An 18,409-nucleotide genomic window follows, 5' to 3' on the forward strand; every position below is an offset into this window, starting at 1 on the left:
GAGGTTGGAGGAAGACATACTAACTGCACTTGTTTTTTATTTCGAGTATTTTTAACGAAACATGCACATCTGAACTTATCTAAGCACGTAATTTTTTTAGGAGCTCCATATATAGAAAGAAGAAAGCGAATTCCGTTGGTGATAACTTCTTACGGAGTTGGATTACTCTTTTCAAAAACTTCAGCACACTGAACTAAATCTTGTTTTTCAAACATTTCAAAAACATTTGTTTTACCTTTCCTGAAAAATTCAGATGTTGAATCACAACCAGTTATTGCATGTAAAAATAGTGCATGATTTTCACACTTGGCAAAAGTCGATAAACTGTTACTACAAGGGATCAGATCTGGAGAGACATGTCTGGCCCCCACTCCTCGACCCTGGCGCCGGTGTTTTCCTTCCCCCTCCATTGGGTTGAGGGGTTTCCCCATCCCCACCAGTGGTTCAAGGGGATTCCTTGGGCCTGATGGAAGGGAATTCCCTGTATTGAGATGGGTGCTCGGAGGTTTTTCTCACGCCTAGGGTGGTTGTTTGTTTAGCGGCGTCTTAAGATGTATGCAGGTGTACCTTGGGGGTAATAAACATTTTTGTAGGTCATAAAATGATAATTTTTGTGGGTACGGGAGGTCTAGGGTGGATAAATAAGAATGGTTGATATTTCGTGTTTTTTTTCTTTTATTTATCAAATTTCTTCACGCAGACATTCATACTTATAAAAACAGATATTTTTTTATTTAGATTTTTTTAAAACTACAATTATAAAATAAGAAATTACATATTGTAAATTTGTAAGAAAAAAAATTTAGTTGTTTATTTATTCATTATAATTAATAGGTTACATCATGGTCATCATTGTTTACGCAGTAGGTGTCTTGGTAGTAGTTCATGGAGGTGAAAGGAGTAAAATATTTCTCAATTTCCTTGTGTATATCTTGAATTAGCCCATCATGGAAATATAATAGCTCCCAAAACATTGAATATCCTTGATCGGCCATATGGGATCCTATGGTTGAGCTTCTTTCACAGGATTTGAAGATATCTTCAATTTCATACTCGATACATTTTACCAGTGTATCGATCTTTGGCATTTCTCTACTGTTTTTCAGCGTATTACTTTTTAAGTACGAAGCGATGCTGGTTGTAATTGATTTTTTATAATTATCAATAGGAAGGTTTTGTATGTAGTCCAGCCAGTGGTTGACTGCTGCGGTAGATGATTTCAATAATGAGACAGTACTAGTCAGTAAAAAAATTCTTGTATCTTGATGATGTAAGGCTATACAGCGCTCAGTCTTGAATTCGCAAAATTGTATTATTAAATCTTCAAAGTGTATTTGAGAATATTTACGATAAAAGTTTTTTGATATTTCTTCGATAAAGTAATCATTTATCATTGGCAGAGAATTGCAAAGTTTTTTCCATTCTCTTATATTTAAATTTATTTCATTTCGAGATGCAGGATTACTGATTTTAACTACTGGCTTGAAACTATTTTCACTGTAACTTAGACCACAACACAATTTTTTTGTTTGAGATTTATTAAGCGGTATAACTTTAGATAAAAATACAAAATCTGAGGTTGCCATGATTATTGAATTAGGGTTTAGTCAACGAATTTGAACTGAATAATTCTAATCTAAACAGTTTCTTATAAAGGGTTAGTATAAAGTGGAGGGGGTGTCGAAAGCAAAAAAGAGGGGATAGCTCCCCACTCTTTATTTTTTTGAAACATAAAATTATTTGGAAAATACGTGGAGGTGGGTGTAAGGAAAAACTGTTGTGGAGGGGGTAGAGTTTTATTTATCTTAGTTTTTAAAACAGGATTTTCTAAGACAAGAAGTTTTCAGTTCTATCACTTTTTTACGTACTGTGCAACATCGAGGATATTATTTTTTTCTTTTTAAAAAATCAAGTAACTTTTTAAATACGCAATGGCTCCGGTTATTATGCCAGAAGTAAGCGATTCCCTCGAAGAAATATTATACGAGTTTTTTGATATTAACGGTGATGAAATAATGAATATCGATCATCAATATTTACTGGAACACCTTGGTCCTTTCAATGAGGAAGAAAATTATGAAGGTAAGTTTACTTTTTTTTATTTTCTTGAGGATTTACAATATTATTTATGTTATTAAATTAAATTTTTTTGATTTTTTAAAAATATAGACGCTAATCAGGTGGGGGGTGGTGCAAACGAAGCTCTCGCCCAACAGGCTGCTTACCAAGATACGGAAATTGACAACGCTCACGAGGTCATTGAAGATGACGGTCAGCGCAATGAAGTTATTGCTCAGGACCCCATCGCAATCGAAGCTCAAAACAACAGAGGAGTTCAGAATAATTTCCAGGCTCTAGCATTAATTTCGGAAGGGGTGGAGCATATTAATAGATTTAGAGTGAATACACATTTCATGAACTTCCGTATCAATGATATTGGTGAAGGATACAATGAAGTTACTTGGACAATGAAAGCATTCCGTGAACTTTTTGATATGATAAAACAAGCTGGAAGAAATGGTAATGAGCTTTTCTGTATGAGTTTCCGTTTCAACGGTATCCGTAGTGATAATATTTATCAATCTATGAGACCAATCGCAACTTACGAGTTTAATGATTTGTGGGACTTAGTGGATTCAGTGTGTCAAAGTGCTGACGGTTTTAGTGTGACAAATACGTTTCAAATTAAGTTACACATCGTTGAGGCTCCAGGAGGACAAAAATATACTGAAGAATGTGATACTAAACGTCCACCAGGGGTCATTAAAATGGTTAACAATGATAATTTGTGTCTACCGAGGGCTCTCGTCACTGCCTATGTAGGAGAACAAAAACAGCTTTTAAAAGCTTCCTGCGGACCAATATATGACGAATGGCAAAAAATTCGTCATTCGAGAACAAAGTCCAATTATCAAGGAGAAATGGCGAGAAAACTTGTGCAAGACGCGGGTATCATAGCTATACCTGAAAACGGGTGTGGTATACCAGAAATTAGCAAATTTCAAGAATATTATGCTCGGGAGCAAGTGGCGATCATAGTTTTTCGCTTAAAATCTAGCCCGACTGCTCAATTGCACGAAGTAATGTACGATGGTACGCCTTCAGTCACAAGTCATCATCACAATGTACGATACACCCTGAGGATTTTATATTACCCAGAAGAACGCCACTATGAATACATAAATACTGTCAGCGCATTTCAATCAGCAAAGCATTATTGTGATGCATGTCGTAAACCTTTCAATAATCCTCGTGATCACAGAAACTGTCCTTCATTATGTTGTAGATGTTATAAAAATCCTCCGTGTATTCCGACGTTTAATACTGTATTTTGCGATACCTGCAAGAGATCATTTTATGGCATAGGATGCTACAACCGCCATCGGCAGCAAAGATCCTATCAAGGAAATAAAATTGTTTGTGAAAGTCATCAGTTTTGTGAAACTTGTAAAGTATATGTTTATCCTGGAAAATATAAATTTAAACATGAGTGTGGTAAACCCATCTGTACTATCTGTAACAAACCAGGAGGGGAAGGGCATCTGTGTTATATGCAACCGATTAAAGCACTTAAGGACACCAAAATGTATACAAAATTTGTATATTACGATTTTGAGACACGTCAAGATACAAAGCTGCACGATAAGGATGGAGTTTATCTTCATATTCCTACACTCTGCGTTAGTCAGACTGTATGTGATATATGCTGTGATACTAGTGATTTTAATATTGACCCTAAAGTGTCAAACTGTTCTAATTGTGGTACAAGTGAGCAGATTTGGCGTGGTGAAAATTGCGTAAAGGATTTCGTAAAATATGTTTTTAAATTAAGTACTGGTGAGAAATGTAAGAAAGTGGTCTGTATAGCACACAACGCAAAGGGATTTGACGCTCAGTTCATACTCACTGAAATAATAACTAAAGAGTATGATAATGTAGAGACTATTATTAATGGTACAAGTATAACTTTAATAGAACTTAATAATAAAAAAATCAAATTTGTTGATAGCTTGAATTTTCTGCCAATGGCTCTCTCAAAACTTCCTGATGCGTTTGGCTTTGCAGACCACATTCAAAAGGGATATTTCCCTCATATGTTTAATACAAAAGACACTCAAAATTATGTTGGTTCTATACCTAATATTGAATATTATAGTCCGGAATTAATTGTTAAGAAAAAAGATTATGAGAAATTGATAAAATGGCACTCTGATCAGAGTAATTCAGCTAAGATATTTGATTTTAAGAAAGAAATTGAAATATATTGTAAATTAGATGTCAGTATATTGCGTATGGCCTGTACAAAATTTCGTAGATTGATTTTAGATTGCGGTAATGTTTGTCCATTTTCGGAATGTGTTACTATAGCTTCAACATGCATGTTATTTTTCCAGCGAAACTTTCTCAAAGAAAATCAAATTGGAATTATCCCCCGTTCAGGCTATCGTTTAGTAGATAATCAGTCGCGCATAGCAATTGAGTGGCTTACATGGATGGAATACAAAAATAATATTCAAATAAACCATGCTTGGAGAGGTCGTGAAATTAAAATCTGTAACAGTATAAAATTAGATGGTTACCGCGAAGACTTAAATGGTAAGAAGTACGCTTATCAATTTCATGGCTGCTTCTGGCACGGATGCCCGAATTGTTTTAAATTGAACAGGGATAATTTTAGCTTTAAAAATAACATTAACGCTTCTAAGAAACTTGCTACTCCTAACTCTCGTTATGATTCAACTCAGTCTCAAAGTAAAAAAATTAGAGATAACGGGTACGAATTAGTCGAAATTTGGGAGTGTGAATTTAATCTTGAAAAAAAGAATAATCCACAATTGCAATTGTTCCTCAAAAGCTCAGACGTCTTGGATGTTAGTCCTATAAACCCCCGTGATGCTTTCTTTGGAGGGCGGACAGGTAACGTAAAATCGCTTTATGAAGTAAAAAAGAATGAGAAAGGAGAGCCCATAGAACAAGTCCGTTATGTTGATGTTTGTTCACTGTATCCGTGGGTTTTAAAAAATGGGTTTTTCCCAATAGGTCACCCTAAAATTTATGTTGGTCGAGAATGCAATGATATTGCACCCAACAATAGTATCAGTGATGTACAGGGAATAATCAAGTGCAGAGTTTTGCCTCCCAGACATTTATATCATCCGGTTTTACCTATGCGTATGCACAATAAATTATTTTTCCCATTATGTATGAGATGCTGCGAAGAACAATTGCAAGTGGATTGTCCTCATGGTAACAAAACAGAGCGAGAGCTTCACGGTACCTGGGTCTCATGCGAGCTTCAAAAAGCAGTTGATAAAGGTTATCTTATTAGGGAAATTTATGAAATTTGGGATTACCAGACAGTTCAATATGATCCTAATGATGCAAATAGTAGTGGTTTATTTGAAAAATATATAAATACATTTTTAAAAATCAAGCAAGAATCATCGGGATGGCCTGTACAGTGTGTCGATGAAGAATCAAAACAAGCTTACATTTCGCAGTATGAAGAGAGAGAGGGAATCAAATTAGATCGTGAAAAAATAGAAGAAAACCCCGGTTTAAGATCTCTCGCCAAATTATTTCTTAATTCTTTCTGGGGAAAATTCGGTCAACGCGAAAATATGAAAAAAAAATCAATTGTTAAAGATTATAAGGAATTTTGCGATATCGTTTTTAACCCGGAGATAGAAGTAAAAGAATTTGTCCCCATCAACCAAGATGCTATTTATATTAGTTGGTTGAATAATATTGAATGTTATACTCCTTCAAATCGGGCAAATGTAGCAATTGCAGCTTTTACAACAGCGCAGGCCCGGTTAAAACTTTATAGTTACTTAGAAGAGCTCGAAAAACAGGTTTTGTATTATGACACTGACTCTGTTATTTATGTTACAGACAATGCAAGTAAAGTTTTACCAACAGGAGATTTTTTAGGAGATCTCACTGATGAATTAGTAAAAGATTACGGGAAAAACGCGTACATTTCATCATTTGTATCTGGTGGTCCCAAATTTTATGCATATATAGTACAAAAAAACGACGGCAGCAAAGTTGAATGCTGTAAATTAAAAGGGGTAAGATTAAATATGTCAACATCAGAATTAATAAATTATAAAACGATACATGATTTGATCGTTAAAGATATAATAAGCAAAGGAAAAAACGCAGATGAAAACAAAGATAAAAAAACTGGAATTACAGTAAAATTTTCATCTATTCGTAGAGACGAATACCATCAAGTCGTATCAAAAACAAACGATACGAAAATAGTGAGGGTTACAGGTCCAAAAAGGCGTAGAGTAGGGAAAACAGGTAGTCTGCCTTATGGTTTTAAAAGATCGAGAATAAATTAAATGAGAATAATACTTATATTATATAAATGTATTTGTGTTGTTGAATGAATAAAAATTTTTGTTAAAAATTTTAGTAATAAGAAAAAAAATTTTAGTAATAAGAAAAAAAAATTTAGTAATAAGAAAAAAAAAAGGTTTTGTAAAAATTTTAGTAATAAGAAAAAAAAATTTTAGTAATAAGAAAAAAAAAATTTAGTAATAAGAAAAAAAAATTTTAGTAATAAGAAAAAAAAAATTTAGTAATAAGAAAAAAAAAAAAAAAAAGTTTTTGTAAAAATTTTAGTAATAAGAAAAAAAATTTTTTGTAAATAAAAAAAAATTTTCGAAACACGATATTTTTTTTGTGAAGTACGATATTTTTTTTTGTGAAGTACGATATTTTTTTTGTGAAGTACGATATTTTTTTGTGAAGTACGATATTTTTTTTTGTGAAGTACGACTTTTTTTGTGTAAATATTTTTTGTATAAATATTTTAATAAACTGAAAAATTGAAATTTTGCGTTTATAATTATCTTTAAGATCCCTTTCGTATAAATACTTTTGTAATTTAAGTTTTATTTCAGAAATTAAAATGGATCCAAAGTGGAAACATCCTTTCACGGCTATGATTTGTGGTCCAACTGGTTGTGGAAAAACTTTTTTTGTCAAACGTTTTTTAAAAGAGATTAGGGAAATTTGTGATATTGAATTTAACAAAGTAATATTTTATTACGCTGAATGGCAACAAGGATACAATGACTATGACAAGTCATTCGTAGAATTTAGAGAAGGATTACCTCAATCAGGTGATTTTGATGATAATCTCGCAAAATTAGTGGTAGTAGATGATCTAATGCGTGAATCGTCAAATGGATCGATAGTTGATTTATTCACCAAGGGTAGTCACCATAAAAATTTAAGTGTCATGTTTTTGTCCCAAAATTTATTTCACCAGGGAAAAGGACAGCGGGATATCTCACTCAACACAAATTACATTGTAGTATTTAAGAATCCTAGGGACAGAGCTCAAATTTTTCACTTAGCTCGTCAAGTATATCCGGAGAATCCAAAGTTTCTACAAGAAGCTTATTTTGATGCTACCTCGAAACCCCACGGGTACTTACTCTTGGACCTTAAACAATCAACCCCTGAAAATTGTCGGTTTAGATCAGCTATTTTTCCGTCGGATCCTCATCATTATGTTTATATTTCACGCAAAGGTAATGATATAAAAGGAAGTGCATCTCAATCTAATGTTCCAGTTATGCGACTGTGATGGCTGGAGAAAGACCATCTTCAAGCAGACATTCTGCAAGGAAAGCTATTGGCCGTAAAAACGCAGCTTTACTTCAAGCGCTTGTATACGCATCACCTGCTCAACGTCGCGCAATACTCCGTCACGCGAAAAAAGATTTAATTCGTGTTATTTGCGAGTGTTGTTTAAATATTTTACACGGAAACATTCCTCTTAAAGATTCTGAAAAAAAATTACTTTCTAAACATAAGACTATTCTACGAAAATTGAGCTCTAAAAATAATAATATTTCAACAAAGAAAAAACTAATTAATCAAAAAGGAGGAGCATTTTTGCCTATGCTACTAGGTCCCTTGCTCAGTGCTTTAATATCAAATCTCTTCTAAAATTATGGAACATGCGAAAAAGATGGTACTTATTCCTTATGAGGATATTGATAAATTGAAACCTGGAGCAAAAAATTTTGAACAAGTGTTAACTGCTCTCTCTACACAATATCTGCCTACATCTCAAACTCCAGGGGATCCACTTTCTCGTCTTGATGCCGAATTGTCCAAGATTTTAAATGAAAGTTCGTCAGATATTAGCGATAACAATAAATTAAAGCAATATTCCGAACTATTGAGACGATATTTGTTTTTCAAGAACAAACCCCATGAGGGTAATTCTACTGTTGAAAAAATTGAAAATAGTGAAGTTATTCCTGACACTGCTGATTTTTCTGCCATTAATAGAGAGCCAGAAATTAGTAATATATCGATAAATAATAGTATTGCTGAACAAAATAAATCGTATAAAGTTTCTGACATAGTAAATGGTGTTCCAAAAACATACCAAACAGCAGCAGAAAATATTCTACGTTATATTGAGTCTGTAGACAATGGCGAACGGTTAAAGTGGGATAATAAAGGAAGTGTTACTTTGGATGACCGTAAAATACCAGGTGCTAATATAGTTGACCTCATAAATGATGCTGTACGTCATAGAAAAACTGTAAAGGCTACAGGTAGAGATTTTTTTGCCTCATTTTTACAAGAAATCAGCACTCCACGAGAATTTGTAGGGAATAGTAGCTTTTGGAATAAAAGTTTAAAAAGTATAAAAAAATTACCTATTAACACCTCTACTCCTAAGCGACACATGAGAAGTAATGATTCATCAGGAAATTCTCAAAATTTTCTATCATTAACGAACAATACTTTACAAAACGGTGGCAATAAAAAACATTTGTATAAAAATTCATTCAAATGGCTTCGCTTGTAGATGAAAAAAATCTTGAAAAGAAGTATTACAACCCTTCTAACCCTGTATCATACTCCGGAGCACGTAATTTAGTGGAAAAATTCAAAAAAAATATACCTGAAGAAAAAATAAATGATTGGTTAGCTGGTCAAGATGCTTACACAAGGCATAGACCTACTAGACGTAAATTTCCAAGGTTACATTATAATGTGTCAAATATAGATGATGTATGGGAGGCTGATCTTGTAGAAATAAAATCTTTAAAAACTTATAATGATGGTGTTTCATTTATCCTAGTTGTAATAGATATCCTAAGTAAATATGTATGGGTTGAGCCCTTATAAGATAAGTCAGCAAAATCAGTTTTACAAGGTTTTAAGAATATTTTTGACCGTAGTAAAGGGCGTACGCCGATAACTCTGCAAACAGACAAAGGAAAAGAATTTGTAGCCGGTACAGTCCAGGATTTTTTGAAATCAAAAGATATAATTTTTCGAACAGCGCGAAATCCAGATGTTAAATGTGCAGTGGTAGAAAGAGTAAATCGAACATTAAAAGAACGCATGTGGCGATATTTTACTCACAAAAAAACTTATCGTTATCTAGATATTTTACAACAATTAGTTAAAGCGTATAATAATACAAAGCATAGTTCAATTAAAATGCAACCATCAGCCGTGACTATATATAATGCTAAAACGGCCTGGGATAATATTAGAAATCAGTTTAAACCAATAAAATCACGCCGAAAACCCCTTAAATATAAGGTGAATGACTACGTACGCATTAGTAAATATAAGTCTGTCTTTGAGAAAGGATATGAGGCTGGCTATACTGAAGAAATTTTTCAAATTACAAAAGCAAAGCTACGACAAAATATCCCTATTTATGAAATAAAAGATTTAAGTGGTGAAGACATTGATGGCTTTTTTTATGAACAAGAGTTATCGCGTGTGAATAAGGATCTTGAAAAAGAGGAATTTATAATAGAAAAGATAATTAAGACAAAAGGAAAAGGAAAAAACAAACAATATTTTGTCAAGTGGCAAGGATATCCAGATAAATTTAATTCTTGGGTACTTGCATCAACAATATCAGAATGAATAATACAGAGTTTCATATGGTTCTACCAAGTGACAGTAGTATGAATTACTTCTCAGATAATACAGCTACTCATTATACAACTATGTTACCTGAACATATTACATTGGACGGTAAATGGGTCGTTGGGCTAAAAGAAATACAGTTTCCAACAAGTTTTCTTCATATTCAAACGGTAGAAGACAGTAAAATATGTCTATTGACTGCTGGTGTAGGAAAATTTGATGTACCTATGAATTTTTACTTTCCGCTAGGTCTCTATATGAATCGAAATGAATTTATATCTACTTTGAATTCTTTTCCCCCAATCGTCGAACATTTTTCTTTCGAAATAGATGTATCAGGATTTACTAAAGTAAATCGAATATGTACACCATCGTTTTGTAAAAGTACCAGTCATCGTCTTTTACTTTCGGATACTCTGTTAGATATTTTAGGTTTTGACCGTTATATTGATGAAAATAAGAAGGAAAAATTTGTGCTTGGTGATAGAGATGAAAAAAATTACAAATTTACAAATATAAGTAAAAGACCTTTCAGTTTGATAAGAGGTTTGCTTAGTAGTCTTTTTGTTTATTCTGATATATGTTCACCGTATGTAACCGGAGATGTAACCACTCCCTTATTACGCATAGTTCCTTTGGACATGAGCTCATACTCATATGGCATGACAGTGACCAATACTTATGGTTCACCTAATTATATTCCTGTTTTGTCAAATTCATTTCGGACAATTGAAATAGATATAAGGGATAACATTGGAAATCCAGTACCATTTGCATACGGACCGTTGAATGTTACACTACATTTCAAAAGGATCGATTAAAAATGTCTCATTACATTGAATACTATAATAATCAGGCAGGTGGAGGGTATATCGAAAAATATAATAGATTTGGCAAAGTATATGTTGGTTCTTATCAACGCGGTCATGGTATAGGCGCTTTTCTGGGAGGACTCTTTCGCAGAGTTGTCCCTTTTTTCGGTAAAGCGGCACGAGCTGTAGGAAAAGAGGCTCTTCATGCAGGTATGAACGTATTGAGTGACGTCACAACAGGACAAATTCCTTTCAAACAAGCATTGGAGCACAGACTAACAGAATCAGGAATTCGACTTAAAAGAAAGGCAACAGAAAAATTGGATAAGATGATGAGTGGATCGGGGTATAAAAGACAGCAAATACGTAAAATAACTCATAAAGCGAGTAACTGTGGGAGAGTGCGGAAGCGTAATAGTAAGAAAAAGATTACTAAGAAAAAAAAAGTTAGCAAAAAAAATAAAACCTCAAAACAAAATAAACGTAAAGTGAAAAAATCTAAAAAACGTGACGTGTACGATATATTTAATTAATAAAAATGTCGTTTTTACATTCTCACTCTGAGGAGTGTGCAAAATCAGAACTGGATTTATTTACACTACCTCCTACACAAACAAGTATTGAACAATCACAATGGACATATTACAACCCTATGGCATCTTTGTCAGACGATGCTCCAATAGAATTCGTTGTACCTGGACATGGCGAAGAATACATTGACTTATCGCATACTATGATAAAAATTAAAGCAAAAATTGTAAAACCTGAGGGTTCAGTAGATGAAAAAGATTTTGTGGGTCCAGTAAATAATTTTCTGCATTCAATGTTTAATCAAGTGGATGTCTTTTTTAATCAAAAAACGGTATCACCACCTAATAATGCCTACGCTTATAGAGCTTACTTAGAAACAATTTTAAATTATGGAGTTGATGCAAAAAGTACTCATCTTAAGATGGGGTTGTGGAATATGGATACAATGGGAGAATTCGATAATCTAGAGAAAACAAAAAATCGGGGTCTAGAGGATCGTTCGACATACACTTCAAAAGGAAAAGAGTTTGAAATGATGGGTCATTTACATTGTGATATTTTTAATCAAGATAAATTTTTACTTAACGGAGTCGAAATGAGAATACGATTAATCCGGTCAAAAAACGCATTTTGTCTTATGAATGCAAGTGAAAATAACTACGTGGTCAAGATTTTGGAGGCTATGCTCATTACAAGGAGAGTGAAAATTAACCCAAGCATTTTGATAGCTCATGCAAGAACATTGGGGCAAACAACTGCAAAGTATCCGTTAACTAGGGTTGAAGTAAAATCATTTGTATTATCGCAAGGAATACTCGGAAATACCATCGATAATGTCGTACTTGGTCAACTACCTAAAAGAGTAATAATTGGTTTTGTGGATAATCGTGCCTACAACGGCTCCAAGAAGCATAATCCCTTCAATTTTCAAACATTTTCATTAAACTACCTTTGTTTATACAGTGATGGAAAACAAGTGTTGGGTAGGGCGTTACAACCCCATTTTGGTAGGGACAATTATTCTGAGGTAGAAGCGTATAATACATTGTTTAGTGGAACTGGCATACACTTTGGAAACACAGGAAGTTGGATCTCGCGTATGGAATATCAGTACGGATACACTCTTTATGCCTTTGATTTAACACCGGACCTATCGGCAAATCTGGCTTCTCATTGGAATTTAGTTAAGAACGGAAGTTTGAGGCTAGAAGTACGTTTTGCTAAAGCTCTTGACGTTAATGTAAACTGTATTACATACTTAGAGTTTGATAACATTCTGGAAATTGATTCATCACGCCAGGTTATAGTGGATTATAATTAGAGAGAAAATAGTATATACTTTTATATAATGAGAATCATATTTGTAATAGTAATGTTGAGCAAGAGTATATAACTAAAAGTTTTGAAAAAATAAATCAGTATTCTGTGAGGTACCACGCTGTACAGATAATTTTATGGACACCCTTCAATTAGTACGACTTTTACCTTATACCGATGCAACCGTTGGAGGAGTCTATCCCGCAGACAAGATCCCATGGATCTGGCCTAAACCGTGTTCAATCATCGCCAATACCGATGATCACACAAAACCGGGAACTCACTGGGTCGCATTCTTCGTTAACAAACATGGAGACGGGATCTACTTCGACAGCTTCGGACTCCCACCAAGTGATCATAGATTTATTCAACGACTTAATAGAAACTGCAGAAAATACCGATGGAACAAACAACATTTACAAAACATTGGTTCTAATTATTGTGGTCAATATTGTATTGTTGTCTTGCATTGGCTTTCTAACAACAACTCCCTATCATCATTTTGTAAATTGTTTAATGGCAACACAGAACAAAACGATAGAATACTATTGAAAATGTTTAAGAACGTTGTTAGAAAAAAGTTTAACAATAAAAATAAATTAAAGAGACCCTTTAAAAATTTAACTGGTAAAGGTCTAGCATGCAATCAAACAAGTGTTGATTAATATTTGAAAAATGTAATTTAGCGTTTAAGAATACTTTTTTTTTGTAAACTTATATATTATCTTTAAAAAATAAATAATTAATATTTTAATGAAAAATTATTATTATTATTGAAAAAAACCCTTATTCCTTCTAGCCTTTTAATATATATATATATATATATATATATATATATATATATATATATATATATATATATATATATATATATATATATATTAGATTATAGTTAGAAAAATAGGTTCTTATTACTAATAAATGAAGAAACGAATTGATTTTCATTTTTTTAATTGTAATATTTATTGAAATTTTATCTTAGATGAATTTTAATTAAACAGTAATACATATTATTATTATTATTGAATTTTGGGTTTTTTCCCAAACATTACAAATTTATTATTTACTATATTATCATCTAATATTGTGATGTTCTTCCTCTTCTTGAGCTTTTGTTCCACAAAGTACTCTTTTAAGCCATTGTCTACCTCCTGCGAGAGAGCTGATTTTTCCTTGATGATGAGGTTTTTATCTTCTTCTCCAGTCAAAGTAATTAGCGGGATATCTTCATCAATTGTTATGATCGGAATCTCCGCCTCAGCCAAATGGATTGGGAGTATTTTTTCCTCTTCACATTTTCTCAAAGCATCTGTTATGAGCCAATTTTGTGACGGGGTGAAGTACTCTAAATTTATCAGAGATGACAAATCCACCTCCTCCTCCTCATCGTAGGTGGATTGAGAGCACTCTTCCTCGTGAGCACTTGCACTTTCTGAAATGAAATCAATTATATTTAATTATATATTGATGATTAATTTATAACATTATAATAATGGTATTGTGAAATTAAAATACCTGTTTTATGGAGGGGCAGAGGCGACGAATCATCAAAGAAGTCTGCTTGAGATTCTTCTTCCTGTTGATCATTTGCACATTCTGAAATCAAATAAATTATATTCAATTATAAATATTGATAATTAATTAATTCATAAAATTATAATAATAGTGTTTTGAAAATAACATACCTTGTTCAAGAGGAAGTAAAGGCGACGAATCATCAAAGAAGTCTGCTTGAGATTCTTCTTCCTGTTGATCATTTGCACATTCTGAAATCAAATTCAAAAAAGTTAAAAATGTATAATCAATAAGTGATAAGATGATAGTATTGTGTTAAAAATTTACCTTTTTGATGGAAAAAGAAGTTTTTCACCATATTTCAAAACTTCTGTTCGACTCCTTGGTCAATAAAATCAGCGAGTCCACTTTGTCCTGTGAATTTAATTAAAAAAATAAAATTAATTTTTTTGTTTAGTATTAAAAATAATTATCATTATTAAAAGTTTTTTTTTATCATTTACCTTGATGAGGGTATTCAGCGCGAATATCGGCGTCATCGATGTTGAGTTCTGCTGAGAAATTCCTTCGCAAGTTGTGAATAAATGACTTTATTTCATTAGTCAGACGCTTCTCAAACGGCTCAAAAAGTTCTGGTTCTGATGTCTCCAATGCCCTGACGGCTTCTTCCATACCACATTCACTGTATCCGCACCAATAGGTATCCATTTTTTTTAAACACTTTGTCTTCTTAACTTCAGAACTAGAAAATTACTATTGAGGACCTTTTCCCGCTCCTCGGATGTTTCCAAAATTTTTACTCCCTCTTTACCACTATTTTTAGCTCTAATCTCATATTTCCATTTAACGCTGAAAACTAGTTTTTCCAGCAAGGGGTGTGAAGGGGTATCTAACAACAACTTTTCCTGCAGGTGCACTACAATCAACATCTTTTTACAACCACCCTCCAAGATTTTATTGTATAGCGCTTATCGCACTACCACGGTAATAAAGTGTGGCCGGGTAAAAAGGAAAATAATCGTAGTTTTTCAAATAACAAGGTATTTGCCATAATAAAACCTCATATAATGGTCGTACAGTGACGAATGATGGATCAAATTTACGTGACATAGCCAATACTTTAGTAGTAGAACTAAATGCCATTATACTACCAAGATATCCTAAATCAATGCTGGTAGATAACTTTTCAGTATTTGAGAGGATCGTAACACATGCTAAACTTCTCAGTGATGGTGGATGATACTTGATTTCCCAGCTACTTTTTTCTTCAGTAAAATTTTCTGGTATACATACTCTTGGTATTTCAATCCTATGCTCAAAGTAACTCATATCGTCTTCGGATTCAGCTGAGAACTCCCATTTAGAAACATGAACTTTTTTAACACCGTTTATACACCGAATACAAGTATTTTTTGAATAATTTGCACGATTTTTAATGATACATATTTTACGAATAGTACTTTTATACATTATTTTTAGAAGGTTATTTCTACTTATCCTATTCTTTTTTCGGCTAATTAACATTTATTCCGCACTCACACATTTACTACCTTGGGACCGAACCATTTTTTGTTGTAATACAACTACCGACGCAAGGAAGACTGATAAATAAAAGAAAAAAAACGAAATATCAACCATTCTTATTTATCCACCCTAGACCTCCCGTACCTACCCGCAAAAATTATCATTTTATCGCCTACAAAAATGTTTATTACCCCCAAGGAACACCTGCATACATCTTAAGACGCCGCTAAACAAACATCATCCCTAGGCGTGAAAAAAACCTCCGAGGAGACTACCGCAGGGAATTCCCTTCGATAAGGCCCAGGGAATCCCCTTGAACCACTGGTGGGGATGGGGAAACCCCTCAACCCAATGGAGGGGGAAGGAAAACACCGGCGCCAGGGTCGAGGAGTGGGGGCCAGACATGTCTCTCCAGATCTGATCCCTTGTAGTGACTGCTCACTTAACTTTGTCAATTTTAATTTTTTTTTTTAATAATTTTTTATGTAATAATAAAACATCAATAAACAAATGATAAAAAATTGATTATAAAATATTTTTGTTTCCTTCGTACAGCGCTTCTAAAACCGGGCGAAATTCATGCCTCTACAGTAGAATACTCCCTTAAGATTTTAAATTTTATGATTTTTAATAATAAATAGAAAGTGGAAATTAACATTTTTAAGAAAATTAAAAATATATAAAGTGACAGCTAAATTTAATGTTATTTTTATTTTATGTATTGATTGTTTCAATGTGTGAATTTATTTTTTGTTAATTAATATTAATCACTTTGGATTTAATATTTGATATATATTTGTTTCTTTTTTTTTAACTTTTCATTTGTTTTTTGGGACTGGGGGGGGGATCCTGGACCCCACCGGGGCTCTGCCCCTGGACCCAGATTTTGGGCCCACATATATCGCCGCATTTGTAATAAAAAATAGTATGTGCAACTCGTGTGACGTTGTCGATTACTACAATTAGATTATACTATTAGACTATTTTTAAGCAATTATTTATTTTAGCATTCTAAATTTTATTTATTCGGAATGCTTGCGGTCCTGCTATGCATGATATACTATTTTTGCTTTTCCTTAATTAATTGCTATATTTAAATGTGAATAAAACTGAAGACGAGTTTAGGTGCTACAAAATAGTGTAAGATACTCGTGGCTTAAATGAGCGATCATTCACGGCGTGTTAGCTCGCTTCGCTCGTGCGCTAACTTCACGCCGTGTCATAATTGCTCATTTAAGCCACTCGTATCTTAATGTACTATTACTCTCGGCTGTGAGTTTTTGGACACATGCATGCGGGTCGCTAGACTCAAGTACTTTTATGACTCTGTCCGTTGAGGTCATATAAATACAGTCTCTTGTTCTCTTCGTAACCCGAGCGCTCATCTGGTTCGATTTAAAATATTTTCCGTTTTAACTTTCCCTTTTTTTTATATATGTAATATTTTTGTCAACGTATTTTTCTTAACAATATTTCTCGAAATGTACCCCAATAATAAAATGAAAAAGAGTCTCTCTGTACTCTGTTGGGCACAAATACTACCAAAAAGAGTCAGTCCAAAAGGATTTCTCTGAGCGACAACTACGTCAATTTCAGTCAAGTTCCAAGTTTAAATCGAATCTTCTTTCTTAGCATTTTCGTCTTTTAACTAAGTACCAATTTTTACGATCTACATTCACATCATTTAATCGCTGAGTTTCACTTAAAGTGAATTTCGAGGTGAAATATCAGTGTCTTTTCATCAATCTGTGATTGAAGTTCACCACGACGTCGATTCACCACCATCACCACAACTCTACAGCCACGAGCTTAAACCGCTACATCAATACATTCATCAAACATTTAAGAGCTCAAGCAGCACATGGTATTGTATTTTAGTAAACCTAAAATACCAAAAGGTACGAATCAATTTATACTTGCATGCATATTCAATACATTTCCCTCAGTGTCGGGAGGATGTCGGTCAGCATTCAGCCTAAACCGCCCACCGGTGCCGGAGCTGAGTTACTATTTCCAATTCATATTCAATTACGATACGCTCATTGTGATGCTGCACATATTTCACATTCCTTGCATAATACAATACGGAGTTTGAGTTGAGTTGAGACTTCACGAGCAAGTTCTCAAAACTGTTCATGTGCAGTGTCATTTTTGAGCCCCTTCCTGAGTTGCATCCCATTACATACATCAAATTCACACAATTATCGAGATTACAATACTATATAATCTATACAAATCAACTATTCAAAACCGAGTTCTTTTCACTCTTCTACTCCACATAAATTTCATCCAATCAATGCAATCCTATTCGCAAATCTGAATCTCAAATTCAAATCATTACTCGATCATACAGTCCACTATCTCTCCACAATCTATCCACTGTCAATCTCTCGCAATCTTCATTCAAACCTCACAACAAGCTACATTGTTCACTTCGATTTACAGATCATATTTGAAACGAACGAACGAGCGAACGAGCGGACGAGCAAACGAGTGTACGAGTAAAAATTACTCGAAACCGAGTCCACGAGTTCATCCCGAACTCCTTTTTCACCTCCCGAGGCCAGCTTCACGGTTGGAAGTCACGCCAGTTCAACTTCCTCATAATCTTGCTGGGACCTGATTCATTAATATCAAATACATAATATTATTGTTATTAAAATTGTATTAAAAACATACACTTCGGAAATACAAAATCAACCACTTTGGGACATTGCATGAATATTGCTTGCGATTTTGCAATAAAAGCATGAGGCAAAAGTTCTATTTATTCA

This window comes from Cotesia glomerata, linkage group LG9 (assembly GCF_020080835.1).
Source record: "Cotesia glomerata isolate CgM1 linkage group LG9, MPM_Cglom_v2.3, whole genome shotgun sequence".
Classification (NCBI taxonomy): Eukaryota; Metazoa; Arthropoda; class Insecta; order Hymenoptera; family Braconidae; genus Cotesia; species Cotesia glomerata.